Below are 20,928 nucleotides of genomic sequence, written 5' to 3' on the forward strand. Positions count from 1 at the left end.
AATGTTGAAGTACGAGATGATTGAAGAGAATTTTATTAATTCATTAATTTAAAAGTTAAATAAAAATTTATTATTTATCGAGGGGATGAGTGTAATATCCCAAAATCAGGGCTAGTGACTAAAATGGAAGTTTTGAAACTTTGAGGTCTGATTTTGAAATATTAAAAAGTTTAGGGACTAAATTGAGAATATTTTGTAAAATATTATTCAGTAAATAGTTAATGGATTAAGGGTATAATGGTCATTTCATAAGAAAGATTTTTTATTTTTCCCTTTATATGGACATAACCACGTGGAGATGGGGGGAAAAGGAAAAGAAAAATCTGGAGAGCTTCCGCTAGCTTATTCTTCTTCACGTGGGCTCATTTAAAAATGTGAGTTTCCTACAAGATGATTATTCCTTAATTTTATGATGGGTTTTGATTCTTGGGATAGTAAGAAAGCTTAAGGAAGTCTAAAGATAAGTAAAAACTCAAAAATGAACAAGTTATGAGAGATTAAGTAAAAGGAGTTTTTAAGTGAATTATTGAAAAAGAAAGAGTATATGGATTTGGAAGTTAAATTTGACTTGTCAGAAATGAAATAGGAAATTTAAAGTGTTAGAAATGAATTTGGAACATGTTGATTTATTGGCTTGATTGTTGAATTCAAGTATGTAGATGGAATATTGGATATTAGGATGAGTTAAAGTGATCTAAGTTGGTTAGAAAAAGTGTAGTTAAGCTTAAAGGACTAAAATGAGGTTATGGTAGAAGAATCAAGTAAGTTTGGTAAGATTTTCAGGTAAGATAAATGAATTCTGGGCAGGGAGTATCGATATTGTTCAACAAATATTGATACTTAAAAAAGAAAATGAGTGAAATTGGTGCATGGGTATTGATATTGGTTGAATGAGTATCGATACCATAAGGCATAAATTCATGTAATTGTTTATAGAGTATCGATACCAAAGGATTAATATCGATACTGGGGGTATTGATACCATTAAGCAAGTATCGGTACCATTTTGAAATAAGGAGGGCATAATCAAATTGAGGTATCGATACCGTAAAGTGTATCGATACTGTAAGCATAGGGGTATCGGTACTATGCTTGTAGTACCGATACTATTTGAACTGGAAATTAGAGATTAGTTCTTTGATTAGATTGCAATAGTAAGAACCTTTGCAAGTAATTCGAATTTCAATATTTATTAGATGGTATATTTGTGTAGATAACGATCGAGAGCAAAGTCAGGACAAATCGACCAAGTAGTAGTCATTAAGAAAGAGATAAGATATTGGTATTGACTAGTGAGGTCAGGTGAGTGCATACTAGTTGGTATATGATGTTTAAGGGAAATAATACTTGCGATAAGTCTATTTCCTATATTATAACGCATGAATTCATGAATATAGGCATGTGTTGATATGATGGTTGTGTGTGACTGAGTACTTGAATATGAGTGTATATGTTATATGATTTGTGTAAATACATGTTAATGTGATGAATCTATGTGATAAGGCATATGTGGTTACATAAGACATGATATAAGATAAATGAGAAAAGGTATGTGTGACGATTTAAGTGAACATATGAGATATTATATGACTATGTGAAATGCGATTGTGAATCATATGAAAATGTTCTACATGTAAGTGGACCATATGCCTATATGAATATGTGAAAATAAATGATATGATTACATGAGTACAAAATATAAGGCATGTGAAAAGAGATATGTGGTTACATGAAAGTATGATATGAACTATGTGATGTGAATAGATGAATATGTGATTAACATAATTATAATGTCCATGTTATGTGAAATGAGAGCTAGAGGTATAGTTGGCATGCCAAGAGTTGAGGGTTACATAGATCTTTCGGGACATATACACAGGTCCTTCAAGACATATGCATAGGTCCTTCGGGACATATTTCACATGCCACTCAGTGGACCCTTATACGAGCTGTGATGACAGTATATGTGCACAACCTCTATGTACTCACATATATTTTGTTCTCACATGTGTACATGGGTTAATAAAGGGATAATAATAAATACCATATATGTGATATATATATATATGTTTTGTGAGATGAAATGTGTTGTTTGGTTAAATGAATTGTATGATAGTTAAGAATGCTAAGTATAAGAATAGATAACTAAAAGATATGAATAAATATAATATTGATAACGAAATGAGGTTATTGATGATATTGACAAGATATGTACATATGTACATTTGATTATATATAATGTTATATTGTTTTAGGTGGCAGAATTGTATGACATGTTCATGCATGGTTAAGTATTTAGAATTACCTTTATAAGTTTAATGCCTCACTAAGTCATCGACTTAGCGTGTGATTGTTTCACATGTAGGTTCCGATAAGCAAAAGAGGAGCAAAGCAATGATAGGCAAGGCAGGTCAGCTTCTCCTTTCTAAAGATTAGATCAGAAAAGTATATGGATAATATGAATATTTTGTTATAAGGAAAGTAGTTGGCATGTAAATAAAAGCTTTGAATTGTATCATCTCTGATAAGTTTGTAAACTTTTTTATCTAAATAGTATAATTATGCATTTTGTTTTAATAAAAGTTAGAAATTGTATTCTTTTGTAAAAGTAAATGTTTTGAAAAGTCAATGTGACACCTAGAACTCGTATCCGGGTCGGATACGGGTTGGGGGTGTTACAATGAGTTTCATATCTATTTGGTTGAGAAATTCATGATGGACATTCAATTTAATCTTGATAAGTGCTTAATTTAGTTAATATTTTTCTTTTAAATTACTCCTTAATATTTGATTTGTGTGGCTTAATTGCTCGTTTTCATTCATTTTCTGTGCAGGACGTTAGATTTTGGAAATTGCACTAAAAGGACAGAATTCTATAGTTTTTCTTATTTTCGAAATCAAAGCTGGCTGGAATTCGGATTTGAATTAAACTCAAGTTTTTGGATAATATTTTAAACATTATATTTTATCTTTATTTTAGGTATTTTAGTTTAAATAGGTTTTAGAATATTATTTTTATATTTTATCTTTGTTTTAGGTATTTTAGTTTAAATAGGTTTTAGTATTTTAATTAGGATTTATAATATTATTTTAAATATTATTATTTTTTAGGTATTTTAGTTTAAATAGTTTTAAGTGTTTTAATTAGGATTTAAGATGTTTTAGCTTGTTTTTAGGAATTTGAAGGCTGTAAATACCCCCTCGGGGTAAGCCTAGAAACATATATCTCTCATCTGAGAATAAAATCTTCTTTTTTTCTCTAGCTTTCTCTCTATTTTTCATACTTTTCAATTATGTTAAGTATGACTTTGGTCATGCTTAGCTAATTTTCTCTCAAGCCGAAGACTGAAGCGAATGCTCAATTCCAAACGTGAGAATTGTAAGGTACTTAAATCGCTTCGGATTTTTCTCTTTGTTTTCTGAGCTTACTTTTCAAATCAAAACGATTTCGACATTGGTCCGATATTGTTATGGTTAACTTTCTCTCTATTTTTCATACTTTTCAATTATGTTAAGTATGACTTTGGTCATGCTTAGCTAATTTTCTCTCAAGCCGAAGACTGAAGCGAATGCTCAATTCCAAACGTGAGAATTGTAAGGTACTTAAATCGCTTCGGATTTTTCTCTTTGTTTTCTGAGCTTACTTTTCAAATCAAAACGATTTCGACATTGGTCCGGATATTGTTATGGTTAACTTTTGAAGAAGGATTTGCTTATTGAAGTATATTCAACTTCCCGATAACACACTTGGCAAAATTGTTTGCTAGGAGGAAACTGAGATCGAAATCAGTTGTTGTTGAAACGACACAATCTGAGTTGGCAGCGAAGAATTGTCCTTGTAAGCCGACATGAATCTTGAAGTAAAAATATGTTTCGATGATCCGAGGAATTTGAGGCAAAGCTGAAGTCTGAGGCTGCTTTCACAATCAGTTTTCTTTATCCCAATTTATTTATTTTACTTATTTGTTTATTTAATTTTTATCTCATTATAATTCTTTAAATAATTAAAAAACACCATTTTATCTTTATTACTATTTTTAATTTTTAATTTATTATTTATTATTTCATTATTTTACTGGAATTCTGTCTTTTCCTAAAATCAAGAAACATTTTTACTAAATCACAAAAACCATAGTCCCTGTGGATCGACCCTGCTTCTCTATATTACAGTTTCCTTTCTATTTAATTAAGAAGCCGAAATTATTTTGATAACAAAACGACGGTTATCAAATCTTCTAAGTTTAATGTAGTCAAACCAAAGAATTGAAAGACTCATAGTATATATCTTTACATATCCTTATGGCGAACAATATATTATATATATGTGTAAGGTTAAGCTTTGCTCTTAATGAATTCATAACTCGGACTTTGGGTAGTCCTAACAAGAAAGACTTGATAAACCCACTAACGTGAAGGAATTTGGTTTATGCTCTTAAATTGAGTTCATAGTCCAAAATTTGAGTGGTCCTTGTTAAGAATTCTTAGTTAATTCAGTGAAGTGATAAAATGAATTATTAAATGCCATTAATGAGTTCAAATTTCAAATTTTGGGTGGTCCTTATGAGAATGACTTGATAATTTACTAAATTTTAGAAAATATGAGGTTAAACTTACTAAATGTTTTTAATGATCTCGTAGATATGATTTAGGTGGTTTATATTTAGATAGACTTAATAAAATCATCAACGTAAGGATGAATAATTAGCCACATTTTATTAAAGATATTGGGTTGTCTTTCTATAAGTACACTTAACAGTTTCCCATAATATATTAACTAAATTGATTGATCTTTCATAAAATTCAATTGGATATGAGATTAGTTGTGTGTCATAAGTTTATTATTGTTTTAACAAGCTCAAGATTCGTTCATTTGTTAATAAAAAATATTTATTTTATCATGTACCAGTTCAAATCTAACAAATACTAATATGTTTAAACAATTAATTTGGTTGTTGCTCTTTTCTCACTTTTAAAATTCATTTATTTATTTGCATTTGTGTAGGATTATTGGATGATAAAAGTAAATAAAATATTTTTAAATAATTTTTTTATATTAAGAAGATATTAGACAGTGGTCGAGATTTGATGATAACCGCCTACATTTTATTATTGGTTTACCTCTAAATTTTTTTAATAAATATCAAGTTATAATTCAGTATTTTGCACATCGATTATTTGTTTCTTTGTAATTTGTTTCTTTCGATTTATCTTCAAAAAGAGTAATTTTATGCGAGTTTCACTCCCTTATTTTAAGTGTACGAAATCTGAAAGATTGCATTAAACTTATGAGTAATATCCACTTTCAGAATTATATCAATCTAGACGAAATTACTTCAAAGACAACGACTACACGACACAATAATTTTATCATTGTTATTTTACTTTGGCTTAAAGTAAAAATAAGTCCTTAAATTATGACATCTTTTTGTTTTAAGCCCCTAAACTATATTTTTGTTAAACTAAGTACTTAAACTATTATATTTAATCATTTTTAAGTCCTATCATTTTTTCACTTAGAAAAATGTTGTTTGACCAATAAGATGTTGACACGTCACACAAAATTATTTACTCATTTTGACAAAAAATTAGTTTAGGGGCTTGAAGCCAAAAATAGTTTAAGGAGTTTTTTTTTATCAAAAAATAGTTTAGATACTTAAAATGGTTATATATAATAATTTAAATACCTAATTTGACAAAAATAGTTAGAGATTTGAAGAGGAAGAAAAGTATAATTTAAGGAATTTTTTCAGTTTAAGCTTTTTACTTATTAATTCATTTATATTTTATTGATTATTTTAATCAATGCTAACGTTTTCATTAACAGTACTTTTATTAACAACTATGGTCTCCCTCACATGCATCGACTTCAATTGGAAACATCTTACAACTGATTTTTCATATTACATGGGATATTAAATACAGGACATGGGGAGCCTGGAGGTGAATCCCTGTCCACTGGACCACTACTAGGGATTCTCCTTCAAATGTCTTTTATTTTTAATACCACACCGACATATGCTGGTTAGCAAAGAAGCATGTCCGTTTTTGAGATTTTGATGGTCTTCAGATGAACCAAAAAATTAATTACAGTTTTTATTTGTGTGTTCGACCACGTTGCCTTTATCGTTATTACGAATATAACAAATGGTATTGCAGTCACTGCAAGTACCGTGATTGTAAATTTTTAAAAGCATATCTTATTGTGGACATAACAATTGTGGATTTCACACTTTCGGACAATATCGTTACCATTACATAAAGTTCATTTTTTTTTGTTATAGATCGTTATTTAAGTAATCGTTCCTAATAACAACCATGGAAAAATAAATAAATTTTAAGGTCAAATCTATAATAACAAGTATTAAAAATATTACGTCCCTAATAAAAAATATTAAAAAATTAAATTTTAAGAGTATGTTCATGATAACAAATATTGAAAAACAACTCTAATAAAAAGTATTAAAAATTAGACTCATAATAATAATTAAATATTAGAACATAAATTGAATTTTACAAGTATGCCTCTAGTAATAAATATTGAAAAAGTCGAGCTCCTGATAATAAGTATTAAAAAATTATGTCTTTAATAACAACGAATATTAAAAAAAATTATTGGCAAACAATTGGACACTTATGCAAATATTAGAAAAAAAGTAAATTATAAGAGTAAGCCCCTAGTCTGTTATTCTTATTGTTTTTTTATCTCACAATCAGTAAATTTTGCAACTCGAGGTGGCACCATACACTCACATAAGATAAACACCAAAATGAAGTAATCGAAGGTTAAAAAAAATAAGAAAAATAAAAAGATCAAACAAATCGGTTAAATGGCTTTCTTCCAACAGTTGCAGGCATTGAAACGGTTGAATCCACACTCAAGTTGCCTATAGAATGAAGTGATTGGTTCTTATCTAAAACCCTTTGAGAGTTTGAATCCTTGCCCGAAAACAAAGACCTTTGGCTCCACTTGAATGATCCTAACCCTTGTGTCAAAGATAACGAAAGCCCCCTCTTCGACGTCTCACTTCCCGGCGTCCCCATGAACACATCCTTCGTGTTGTTGTTGCCTCTAGATTTGGCTTTGGCTGAAACTGTTGGTGTCATGTAATTTGGAACCGAAAATGGAGGGCAGCTAGTAAGGCTGTCATCATCCTTCAAGGGCAAATCAAATTGTGAATCCACTCCACTAGCTTTCGGTCTCGAATATTTCGACAATGCTGAACTGCTTCCTTGTAGGATTCTACTAGGTGGAGTTTGCATAGGTCGTGTAGTCGGAAGCATGGTCGACCTCGTAGATTTTGGTGTCGGTGTGTCCATATTGTCGAACATAAACTGATGTTGCTTGCTGCTCGATGGCAGTTTTGGACTAGGCTTCAATTCCGAATTTGGCCTTGTTGGTGTAAGTTTGAAATCCTCCATGCCTTGACCTTCAGGAGCATTGCTAGAAGATAGCTGACGCTCTAACCAGTTCCACCACCATGGTCCACGAGTGCAAATGTCTGATACGCCTGCGTAAACTGATTTCATAGTGGTTTTCCATAACTGTATGCAGAAACGTTTTAAATCAATGGTAGTTAGGCTTATTACAAGTAAAACCAAATGGAATTGGTGTACTAAAAATACCTGGTGGGAATGTGCATAGGCCATGGCTCTTTCTCTCTTGATGACTGCCTCTACCTTTCTCTGCATTCTTGCCTCAATCTCTTCTTTCGTTAGCAGACTATCATCCCAGTCTTCATTGGCTGCCTCAGACTGATCCAATGTTCGACTAAGTTACTAATTTTCAAAAAGAATATAAAGAGTAAATATGATGAAACAAGCATGGATATATAATCTCCAAGTTTCACCAAGTTCCCTAAGAAGACCATCTGCAGTAAAAAATAAAGGCAAAGAAAACTTACAGCCTGGCCAAAGGTCAATTTACCCAAGGCACTCTCCACTTCTTTATCGTTCTTAAACCGAGCCTGTTGTCGTGCTTGGTTTTCTAACATCTCGATCCGGCGAGACTGAATCTGAGACTGAACTCGCACCAAAAGCTGCATATGCTTCATTGCAGTTGTAGTTTGGCGTTTCACAGTCTGACCTCTCACAACTCCTTGAAGCCTCACAAGGCCTTTCCAAGCTCGAAAACTTCTCCTTGCCTGCATTATAAGTTCTGGTAATCAGATGTTGATGCAAAACATAACAATGCAAAGTGCTCTACCGTGTGCAATCATACAACATGAAATCACCAACAACGCGAGGCAATGTGATTAATGGTTTGCTCAAGGAAACTTCAGCCATTACAAAGGCCGTTTGAAAATTGTTCATAATAACCTTTCTGCCTAAAAGGCTTTTAAGGGGAATTGCTTTCATTTACGGTACAGCATACGAATATTAGCTAAGATATGAAATCCTTAACATATTAATTCTGATGAATTGTTAATCAGTTCAATAGCCAAATATTTTTTCATGAAACAGTTGCCTCCATGAAATTTTTGCACTTAACAAGAAAAGTGAATTTTTTTACCATGTAACCTCTATGGCTGCTTGAATTTTTGTAGCTGAAGCATGGTGGTTCCTTAAAGTTGGTTCTGGTAGAGGACGGATGACCTTAGGTGGAGACGCTTTGGGAGAGGCAACGCATGGAAGTGACGGTGGAGAAGGAGCACATGGAGGGGAAGCAGCCCTCGGGGAAGCAATCCTTGGAGAGGCAATCCTCTGAGAAGGACCACGTGGAGAAGAAGAAGCTTTATGAGCCACAAAAGGCGGTGCAGGAGGCTGCTCTGGAGGCGTCGGAGGCCTGAATACTATCCTATGCTCTCTTTCAGCCTCCCCAAGAATTTTTTCAATACTGCTGGGCTCTCTGAAGAGGGGAATAAAGGAATTGGTTTCTCCACGCCTTAATTTTCCTAGGCCTTTCTTCTTCTTTTCTTTACCACTTCTTGTATCCTGTTCCTGGAAGGATTTAACCATAGAAACAAACAGAAGCCATCATCTCAGTTACATTTACGTATAAAAATCCATGCTTTACAGGCCAAATACGCAATCTAAACCGTGCTTAAGAGAGGTGAAGAGAACAAAACCCAAAATGCTGCTTGGGATGATCAAAACCATAAACTTGCGTTAGTGAAGTCCCTATGCACCAGTGTTAAAAATATGAACTTACATTACTTGGAATTTCCTTGGAGCGTGGTATGAAAACCCTTTTAATTACAGAAAACCAACTTCCTTTCTTTCCCATACTGCCAGCATTACTTTGTTGGTCTGACCATGCGAAGAAACAGAAAAAACCAAAAACAACTAGCAGATCCAATCGTGTAAGGGCTAAATTGTCGGTCTAATCTGCGGTCATAAAACAATGCATAAGATTTGATGTAATCACTATGTTTTACAGATAGCAATTACCATGAAAAACAATGCATTAATCAAAACATATGTCGAGCTAAGAAGGTTTCTTGCAGATTCCAAGACTTGAGTTTTCGACCATGATATCCGATTAAACTACCTGATATGCATTATGACTTGGAAATTTTCAGGCTTTTCATGATCCAATAGTTCTTAATAAAGAACAAATATTAAGACTTGGGAACTTCTGTGAACACAATAATAAGTAAATTAGCTTGATGATTAACAAGGAGGTCATAGGCCTGAAGCAAAGGATCAAACAAACAGCAAAACTAATGCGACTTTGAATGAACAGATGACACAAAGATGAAACAGGGGAATCTCGCGTTAAACAGAAAACAGTCTCCAGATTCTCACTGCATGTAACTAAATGGTGGTTTAACATATAAATTTGTTTCTTAATTAAAAGTTTCCCAGATAAGTTCAAAACCAGCATTTCAGTCCAAACATACAAACCCTAGCAGACATATATAAACAAACATAAAAATCCAAAAAAAAAATGATTTGTTAAACACCCTCGAAAGATGATTTTGTCACTTTTCATAAAATTAAAATAATAGTATGGAAATCCTAGACAATCAGCATACACTTATAATTTATTTTCTGAACTTCCTAGAAGAACCAAAAGAAAGAACACCACAAATACTCAAAATGCTAGAGATTTTTTATTTTCAGAAATTCCTTTCTGCTGTTTTTTAAAGGTTAAAACACAACAATTCCCCAAGAAAACATCAGCTGACACTCATATAAAAGAGATCCAAAGACAGGAAATACTAAAAAACTACTACCTTAAAGAAAAGCTCTCTTTTTGAAAATTATAGTTAGCTATTCCTTCCCCCAAGAACATAATTAAAACAAATCCAAAAGAAAAGGATCGGCTTGATCATGAACAACATAATTGAAAAAAAAACCCAAAACTTCATATAAACAAAAATTGTACCTTTAGTGAAGAGCTCCAAAATTCCATATTCTGCAAAGAACCCTTCTTTTTTTCTCTCGACTTCATCTTGTATGTATCCTCTACAACAATGTTGTTTATCTTAACCTTTCTTATTCCTCCTAGCCTTTTTTATCAAACACATGGGAGTTTCTATTTTGTTTCCTTCAACTTACTACTGTAATGTTTATTAACTTTGGAAACACAAATTCTTCAACTTTTTTTTTATTTTCTTTTGCAAGGTATGAAAGTGTCAACTTTTTTCATTTTTCTTTGGCCACATTTCACCTTTTTGTTGGGTTTTATAATTGGAAGTGAATATGTTTTAAAAAAGAAATCATCATCGAAGGGTTGCAGAAGAGTATAAGAAAGGGGTTGGCCATATTTTCACTCAATGTGCCAAACTTCAACTACCTTTACTTGAATGGGAAGACTATATTTGTATTTGGGCAGCAACCATGGCCACTCGCTGTTTTAAACGGTTACGTTTGGTACGCTTTCATCTTCCCTCAACTATTAATATTGTAATTATATATATATATTAAAACTTAGGATAAATTACGTATAGTACCTAAATTATTAGTTTTATTTCGTTTTAGTACTTAAATTTTCATTTGTTTCAACATCATATCTAACGTTTATTTTTTATTTCATTTTATTACTCTATCGTTCAAAACCTAACGAAGCTGTTGCACGTGTCATTTTTATGACTAAATTATATCATTAATCACTTAATTATCTTCTCACTCCTATTACTTAATTTTCAAATTGCTTATACTTTAATCACACTAATTTATTTTATTAATAATTTTTTGACACAATATTTTTTTATTATTTTATTAATATATAATAAAAATAAAAATAAAATTGAAATTGAAAGTTAGAATGATTAAATTAGGAGTAATTTGAAAGTAAAGTAATTAAATTAAAAAAATAAATTTTAATGACTAAAATAAGAGTAAGAAGATAGTTGAATAATAAATGATGTAATTTATCCATAAAAATATAATGTTGTAGCAGTTCCGCTAAACTTTTAATAACGATGTATTAAAACGAAACATAAAGTAAACGTTAGACATGATTTTAAAACGAATGAAAATTTAAGTACTAAAATAAAATAAAATTGATGATTTAAATACTAAATGTGTAGTTTTATCCTAATATTTATTACGAATGTGAGATTTTGCCTGAGCTTCAAGGCTATGGCTACCATGAATGGATAGCAAACGTTGCCTGAGCTTCAAGGCCTCGGAAAATGGTCAAATGATGAATTGGTCCCCGCAACTATTATCTCGGCTTTGAGTTACCGACGGATACAAAAATATATTTTGATTATTTATATTATAAATATCTTATATAAGATAAATATAAATAAAATTTTAAGTTAACATAAAATTAAATTTTTAAAGTGAGCACTGACTCACCTGATTAACACTCGCCTCCGCCACTGCTTTGAGTTCCGGACAATGATAGATCGATAATTTGGTATTATTCTGAAGTTATAATTCATAGGAACTATTAATGTAATTTTTATCGATTAAACACTCAAATATTTTATTTTTCATTTGATTACATCTTTAAATTAAAAAAAATCAATATAGTTCTTTTACCCATAGAAATCCTCATTAGCCACTATAATAAAATTAAAAATATAAAGTATTACAACTTTTTGAAACTTTCATAAAAAAAATCTTCAATTTCAAAACAAATTAATTATTTTTTTCAACTCGAGTCTATTAAAATTTTCTGAACATATTTTTAATAAAGTTAAAGGGTTAACTGCATAGAAAATCACTTACGTTTATGTTTTGTCTACTTTTAAATACTGATTTCAAAAAATATAAGATATGATCATTTTCTTTATTATTTAATTAATATATGGCCACTTTCGTTTTTATTTAATTAAGACATGATCATCACGAGTTAACTGTTGTTATCAATTAACATGATATGTGATGTGATAGTTGGTATAATCACACATTTGGTCATTGTCATTTACACATTTCCTCAATTTAGTTATATTTTTAAATAAATTTTAACATAAAATATATATTTTTAAATGAAAATAAGAACAAAATACTTTTAAACAAAACAGTCTCTCAATTTGTTTTCCTTTGTTTTCTTTCAACCAAAGGGTCACACATGTCACTCTTTGTGGTGAAAATAAATATATTAAATTAAAATAAAGTTAATCCTCCAATCAAATGGTAACATGTGGTATTAGGGTTAGCAAAATTCGAAACGACTCGAAGAATCGATTTTTTTACTCGACTCGAAAAAATTTCAAGTTCAAACAGAGTTGTAAAATACAACTCGAATAACTCAAAAATTTTAGTAGTGGGTTAATTTTCTAGTTTGAGTTGAGTTCATCGACTCTGTATCATAAATGTATATCACATATAAAAAATATGAAGAAATACACATGTATTGTATATAGTTATAAAATATCATTTAAATTGGAATCAAATAACATCATAATATTATAAATATTTATAATTAAATTTAAACAGAAACTCAAAAATTTGACTCGACTGGACTCCACTCTAAAAAAATTCAAGTCAACTTCGAGTTGTAAAATATGACTCGTCAACTCGAATAACTCACATTTATTTACTCGACTCAATCAAACGCTCACCCCAGCGTGGCATGACATGAGGCATCATTTCATAGGAGTGTAACACCCTAATTTAGGGGCTAAATTTAAGAAAATATAAATTGGTGAATTTAATTGGTATTTTTGGAAGAAATCGGGGATTAAATTATAAGATTTCAAAGTTGGCATACTGTTTTAAGAAGTGTAGAAAATTCAGTGGATAAACCCATGATTTAGCCATTTTTATTTTGGAGAGAATTATAAATCTCTCCCCGTATGTTTTCTAGAAATTTTTCTAGATTTTCCTCTTCATCAACCTCTCTTTGAACTCCGATCTACTCGCCGTCCGACCTCCGATCGACGAGCCAAAACCACCATCGTGTTCGTTGTCGAGCGAGGAACAAAACCCCTCAAACCTTTTGTCGTGAATGGTCGTCGTTCGTCGTTAATTTCAGTCGGAAGTATAGTCGGTAATAACTCGATTTTAGTTAGTTTTTCATCGATTCACGACAATCGGGTCATCCGTTTACGACACCTCCCGCACCATCGTGTTCGTTGCATCGTTCCGAGTACGCCGGTGTCATCCTTGGTCTCCGTCGACGGCGGCGCGTGAGGGGGTAAAGCGGTCAAAGTTTTCGATTCGTTGAAATCGAGCTCTCCGCCGTTCAAAAATTTGAACCGAGCTTTGTAAGTATCTTGAAATCGCTCAAAATAATTTTTAAGAATTTTTTCGTGCTTTTTAGGCAGCCGGAAGGGGCCCCACACGTTGCCACTACGCGTGGGGATTGTCCAAATGACCGGTTTGACCGATTTTGGTGCATAGTTGACCGGTTTGACAATTCATAACCCGACCTGACCCGACCCGTTTACCCGACCCGTTGACCCGACCGTTGACCGGCGTTGACCACTGTTGACCAAAACTTTGACCGGCTTTGACCGGGCATTTAACGACCTTTGACTTCGACCGAGTATACCTATCCTGACATTTTGCGACGTTCCAAATCCGATTCCGCTGTCTGTTTTTCGAAATTCGAACCCGAAGGCCTCAAAATTACCGGTCAAATCCGTTGACTTTGATTTTGACCAAAAAATCCAAATTTCCGAAAAGTCATATTTTATGCTTTCGACGTCCTGAATCCGAATCTGAAGTCCGTTTTGCCAAATTCGAACCCGGTAAGCTTATTTTCACTGATTTATCACCTGATTTGATCCGTTTATCGCAATTAAGCTCCGTTTCTGATATAATTTATGTTGATATGTATCTGAGGAATTATTGGAAGTTGAATTGAAGATCAAAGGCGTTCGAATGGAATTTTTATGGTCGATCAGTATTGGACGGAAATCGAGGTAATACTTTACTACCTCTTTATGCTTTTTGGAACATGTGAATATTGGTAAATGCATGATTAAGACAATGTTGGTCTCATTTGTGTAGTTAATTAGTTTCTACACTCGATATGAATGTGGTAGAAATTCAATATTTGAATACGGATCGAATGATTAATATAAGAGATTGAAAGATTGTTAGAATTAAATTACAAGTTTGTGATTAGTGATAAAGAAATCAGACATGGATTTGTAAATTATATTTTATATCATCAAAGGTTAAATGTTAAAGGTACTTGGATGGGAAATTATGAGAATACTTTGGTAGGGTAAAAATACGAAATTACCCTTATATTAGAAAATGATAAGAATTGTCCCTGGAAGTGGATTAATAAATCTGAAAATACATATTGATCTGATAAATATATTGATGTGCATAAGAAATGTTAGTTGTACTTGGAAGTTATGGATAACCGGTTTTTAACCCCAAGAGGGCTTATGCAAGATACTAGAAGTCTGTTCAGGGAATTATTTCAAGATCGGAGAGTGTTCATGAAAGCAATTAATCATAGGATCTCTAAATTATATTATTTTCGTTAAGAGATAATATCGAAATTATCTGGTTAAGAAATTACAAAAATGCCCTTGAGAGATAAAATAGTCTGAGTTGACCCTGAATGAGAAAGTACTTGAGGATTTGTACTTAACTCGATTAAGTACGAATTTAATTGTTAAGATCCTATCTTTGTACAGAAAAATTCATGATATTCCGTTTGTAAAATCTGAGAAGGAACTTGACCCGAAAATATTCGAGTAATGAGTAAATATCTAAAGAATAATTTATCGGGGGTATTCTACTGTCAGAATTATTCGAAAGGACTAAAGTAAATGATAAGATTGAATTAAATAATAAGACCGGATGGAAGGAAAAGATTGAAATACTGTAGATCTGTAAAATGACCAAAATACCCCTGTAATGGAAATGACCCAAGAATATCATCAAGCTCAGAAATGATTGGATATCCTCGAGCTCTGAAATGAATGGAATAAAACTGAATACCAAAATTTACAAAATAACCTTATGGCCTATACTAAGTAAATGTCTTGAATTAATTAAGGAATCCAAGTAAGCATAGGTATTGGACTACCTTTAAAGGTAATGGAAAATAATTTAAGTGAGTAGATCAACCCTAAAGCTATGTCAATACCTGAATAGCATAGATATTACTGGAACATGTGTTCGTATTCTCAAGTTTGGCTCGATGATAAATTTTGGAAGTATTCAGCTCAGCTCTAGATCGTATTCAGTACTAAGAATTGGACGTTTGTTCGACAAATCAACCACGAATACCAAATTGAATGGAATGGAAGTACAACATGTATCTGAAATTCAGGAACGTTTGAATTACTCTGGAAAATCCTGAAGTAATTGGAATGGAGATGACTGCTAAATAAAATAGGTAACCTCAATGACTGAGGATTTAGTAAGTGATTTGGATAAGTCTGGAAACTATGATGAGTTTACGTAGTGTACAATTACAATGGGTTATGAACAAATTAATCAAGTACGTCAGCATTTCATGATATTGTGGAAGTGTGGAAATGAAATAAAGACATTGGAAGATTTATTCAACGATGATTCCGAAAATAGTCTATGGACAAGAATTGTGGTATTAAAGAGTAAATACCTTGGAAGAACAATGAATTGACCAATCGACATGCATTAGTTCTGGGAACTATTCATCTAAGAGTTGTCTGATAATCCGATCAATCGACATAGAATATAAATGTCCTGAACCTTCATTTCTTCCTTATCAGCTCAAGTCACATTCTGAATAACAGATGATTCTGTCAGTCATAGAACTCTTTCAATAGTGATTCTGAATTCTGATATTCTATCGGTATACTGAAGATCTGTATTCCTCTACTTGTTAAGATTATCCAATATCTTTGAATACTATCTGTAAATTCTGGTGTGTTCCCTACTCACATGAATATTTTATTTGATTTTTGAATTGAATTCTGATATGATACTTGACATGGATTCTGATCTGATAGCTGACATAGATTCTGATCTGATACTTGACTTGGATTCTGATCTGATATTTAACCTGGAGTTTGATATGATACTTGACCTGATTTATGTTTTGATTTTTGATATATCCGTTTACGGACGGACATATTTACTTGGGGGGTATTGTTGGAGGAAGTATACATGGAGGCTCCTCGGTTGTGTGCTCATGGCCTTATTTATCGGTTCCTCGGCTGTGTGCTCAGGGCCTACTGGACTTGATGGTGGGTGTATGGTTCTGGGGAACCTGCACAATTTGGACTTGTTATATTTATATGTTTTAAAAGATCAGTATCTTTTTACTGGTTTTATGGGAACACACTATATAACCTATTCTGATCTCCTGAACTCAGTCATCCGAAATATTTCTCTGAACTGAAAGCTCATTGTCCGTCACCACCTGAAATATCAGTAGGATCTCTGCTCAGCATAAAAATCTGTAAATGTTCGGAAACAATAAAGAAATATATATTTATCTATATTTGCACGTTCATCAGCATCATCTGGTAGTTCTGTATTACTGAGCTTTCCAAAGTTCACTCTATTACTCACCTTTTCAGGTTAAAAGAATTGTACCAGTGCATCTATCGACTTCAGTAAGGGAGTTCATCCGGAGTTGTTGCAGAGTATGGTACATGTGATTAGGGGGCATGTAATTGTATTTTGATTTATATACGAGTTTAGAAATCTGTTTTATTTTTAAATAGTGAAAACTGATTTTTATAAGTTTACATGTTCTGATAAAAAATTTTAAATTTTCCTCTATAATTACAGTGGGTCGCTCCGGTGGCCCAAATGTGACACCCCGGATCGGATCTGGTTACCCTTATCGGTCTGTGGGGGTTACAAGGAGGATTAAATTTATTTTAATTTATTAAAAGTAGAACTATATTTAGAGAATATGTAAATATCATGGACCAAATATGTAATGATATCAAAATATTTAATTGTTGTTAATGGCAGTTAACTCGGGATAACCACATCTTAATTAAATAAAAATAAAAGTGATCATATCTTATGTTTTTTAAAATCAGTGATCAAAAGTGAACAAAACATAAATGTAAATGATTTTCCATGTAGTTAACCCATTTTAATAAAATCAATCTTATTTTATCTACAGATGACTATTGAAGTTAAAAATAATGAGACATAGTTTGTTATAAAGTAAAATCCATGAGTTTTATTCTAGATATGAGTGAGTATTCGATCGAGTCGACTCAAAAATTTTTGAGTTATTCGAGTTTACGAGTTATATTTACAACTCGAATTTAACTTGAAATTTCTTCGAGTCAAATTTAAGAAATTCAAGTTGAGTTATTCAAGTTTTATACTAATTTTATTATAATTATGTATAGTATAATTTTATTATAATTATGTATAATATAATTTTATTATTTTCTTTTAAACAAGTAAGGAAATAGAACTGATAGCTAAACGAACTAATCTAATCTAATTACATTCTTCTACCTTCACCAAAGCTTTGGCGTCTTCTTGGGCTGTTGTGAATGTTAGAGCTCTTCCCAATTGATTTTATTTCATTTTAGTCAAGTAGTCTGCTAATCGGTTGCCCTCCCGATGAACGTGATTGACCTTAACTTCCTATTCATTTTCCAGCATCTTCTGGACATGTTGGCATATCGACCTTTATCGTCTCTCAGCACTCCCCCGCATGACGTTATTCCGTCTGAATTATCTTTCGCGCCATCTGTGTTTAATTTTAACCATCCTGGTGGAGGTGGTATCCATTTCGTTTGTGTTCTAGCCGTGTATCCTTTAAGTGTTTGAATCTCTTTATCTGCTGCTCTGGCTCTGGGTGTCTCTGCGACAAGTCGACTGTTGCGTTTCAAAACTGATTCTCTCTCTACTGTTTCCGGATCAAAGATCCGATTGTTTATCTGTTTCCAGAAAAACACGTGATTGCTCCAAAGAGTATATCCCATGATTCTTCATTCGCCACATATTGTTTGGGGTATTTAAGGTTCCTGTAAATCCAATCTTTCAGATTAATCGAGAAGAACTCCGAGCTCATCTCCTTCTTAATTGGCATCATCCATAACGTACTGGCTATTGGATAGTGTCTCACCACATGGTCAACGTCTTCCCGTTCAGCTGCGCAACTTGGGCCGTTGGCGTCGATTGCGATATGTCTTCTGACTCGCTCACCATTAGTTAGAATGGCTTCCTTCGCCACGAGCCACAGGAATATCTTAATTCGATGTGGCTCATTGTACTTGGTAGTTGCTTTCCAAATTGTTTCCTCCTCTCCTTCTAGCTGGTTAACTCGTGATTCATATACAGACTTTGTTGTAAACTTCCTGTCCTCCTTCCATTTCCAGCCCAGGGAATCTTCACATAAAGATGGATTTGTTGTAAATATAGGTTATTTATAAGTTTAGTCCTTAAAACTCAACTATAAATAGGCCTAAATATTTCATTAGAAATCATCTCAAAAACAAGTTCTCTCTTCCTCTTGTATTCTTCATTCTCCCACTTTGGGAATTCTAAAGAATTCTATTTATTGTAATATTGGCGATATAGTGAAGTTATCATTCGGTGTGATGCTCGAGGAGTAGACGATATTCTCGTCGAACCTCGTAAATTTGGTGTGTTCTCTCCTTTATTGTTTTTATTCAGTTTTTTTCATTGTGTTTCAATATTCAATAGTTTGACAGTTTTATCCGCTGTGCAACCTTTGGTGTTTTGATCTTGACATTTTAGGTCAATTTTGAAACTATGTTCGTGTGGGAAGTAACCCGATTTCCCCAATAATTGGCATCAGAGCTTCGGTTGAGGTTATCCTGGTGGTTACGTTGCTGAAAAAGATACAGTTCGTACTATTGAATATTGTTCGTTGGAATTAAAATGCCAAAATACGGATCAGTTGAGACATCAAGCTCTTCATCTGGACCGGTGAGGAGGATGATGTCAAATGCAAATTTCTCAGTGGAGTTGTTCGATGGATCCGGTCCTTTTGGCATGTGGCAAGGCGAGGTGTTAGACGTTTTATTCCAACAAGGTCTAGACATCACCATTGAGGAAGAAAAACCCGAATATATTGAGGAGAAAGAATGGGGAACAATCAATCGTTTGGCGTCCAGCACGATTCTATCTTGTCTTTCCAGTGAGCAGAAGTATGGCTACAAGAACGAGACTTCTGCAAGTAAGATGTGGAAAGCATTTGAGGAAATATTCCTAAAGAAAAACTCTCAGGATCGTCTCCACATGAAGAAAAGATTGTTCAGATTTGATTATCAACCAGGCACATGTATGAATGAACACATCACTGCGTTCAATGAGCTAGTGGCAGACTTATTGGGCATGGATGAACCTTCAAAGATGAAGATTTGGCCTTGATGTTGTTGTCATCTCTTCCAGATGAGTTTGAGCACCTTGAGACAACGCTACTTCATGGTAAGGATAATGTTACCCTTAAAGATGTAATTATTGCTTTGTATAATTATGAGCTCAGGAAGAAAACCAAGAAGGAGAGCAAGTACGAAGCAGCGGAGGCCATGGTGGCAAGAGGTCGCTCGAAAAGTCAAAAGCCAAAGCGGAGAGGGAGATCAAAGTCAAAGTCCAGACTGGGAAAAGATGAATGTGTCTTTTGTCATGAGAAAGGCCATTGGAAGAAAGATTATCCGAAGTTGAAGAAGAAAGGAAAAGCTACTCCAGATCTATGTGTTGCAGAGCATGATGCAAATGACTCTGACATATCATTGGTTGCTTCATCAACAACATTCCATTCAGATGAATGGATATTAGATTCGGGTTGCACCTATCATATGTCCCCTAATTCGGGATGCAGGAGTTGTTTATATGGGCAATGACAATGCCTGTAAAACTGTTGGGATAGGTTCAATTCGATTAAAGAATCAAGATGGATCAACCAGAGTTCTGACAGATGTTTGATACGTGCCCAGTTTGAAGAAAAATCTCATCTCGTTGGGAGCGTTGGAATCCAAAGGCTCAGTAGTCACTATTAGAGATGGAGTTTTAAAAGTCACATATGGTGCACTTGTGATAATGAAGGGAATCAGGAAAAATAATTTGTATTACTATCAAGGTAGTACAATTATTGGAGCAATTACAGTAGTTTCCGGAGGTGATGATTTGTACGCAACCCAGTTGTGGCATATGCGGTTGGGACATGCTGGAAAAAAAATCCTTGCAAATTCTGGCAAAGAAAGTGTAACATCCTCCATGCCGGGTTAGTGATTAATTTGTAAAGTTTCAACATTTGGTGATTTAAGTAAAATGATGGAAGAGTTCAATGACCTATTTGAGTTATTTGGTGTAGGATTGAATTATAAAGAAGGAAAATTAAGAGGGCAAAAGAGTATTTTAGTAAGTGAAATAATTAAATATTCCTTAAGGTGATTTTATAAATCACGTGGAAAGCATTTGAGAGAAAACAAGGTTCCAGATATTTCTCTCTTCTTCTTCTTCTTCTTCAACCGTGAAGCTTGCAAGCAAAGGTGAGTTGTCTTCTTTTGGATTAATTCTTATGAGTTAAGCATGAGTTTGGTTAATGAAGATTTAGGAAATATGATGGAGAGAAACAAGGACCTAGAAGCTCAAAGAATTGTAAGTTAAGGGAGATTAAAGGTTGGGAGC

The 20,928-nt window shown here is 33.1% G+C and overlaps 1 pseudogene; it reads right to left on the reverse strand.

Annotated features, from left to right (window-relative positions):
* Window positions 1-6,688: 6,688 nt before the first annotated feature.
* Window positions 6,689-9,554, reverse strand: LOC120212680 (annotated as a pseudogene).
* Window positions 9,555-20,928: the final 11,374 nt, after the last annotated feature.

This window comes from Hibiscus syriacus, unplaced genomic scaffold (genome assembly GCF_006381635.1).
Source record: "Hibiscus syriacus cultivar Baekdansim isolate YM2019G1 unplaced genomic scaffold, ASM638163v2 tig00110015_pilon, whole genome shotgun sequence".
NCBI lineage: Eukaryota > Viridiplantae > Streptophyta > Magnoliopsida > Malvales > Malvaceae > Hibiscus > Hibiscus syriacus.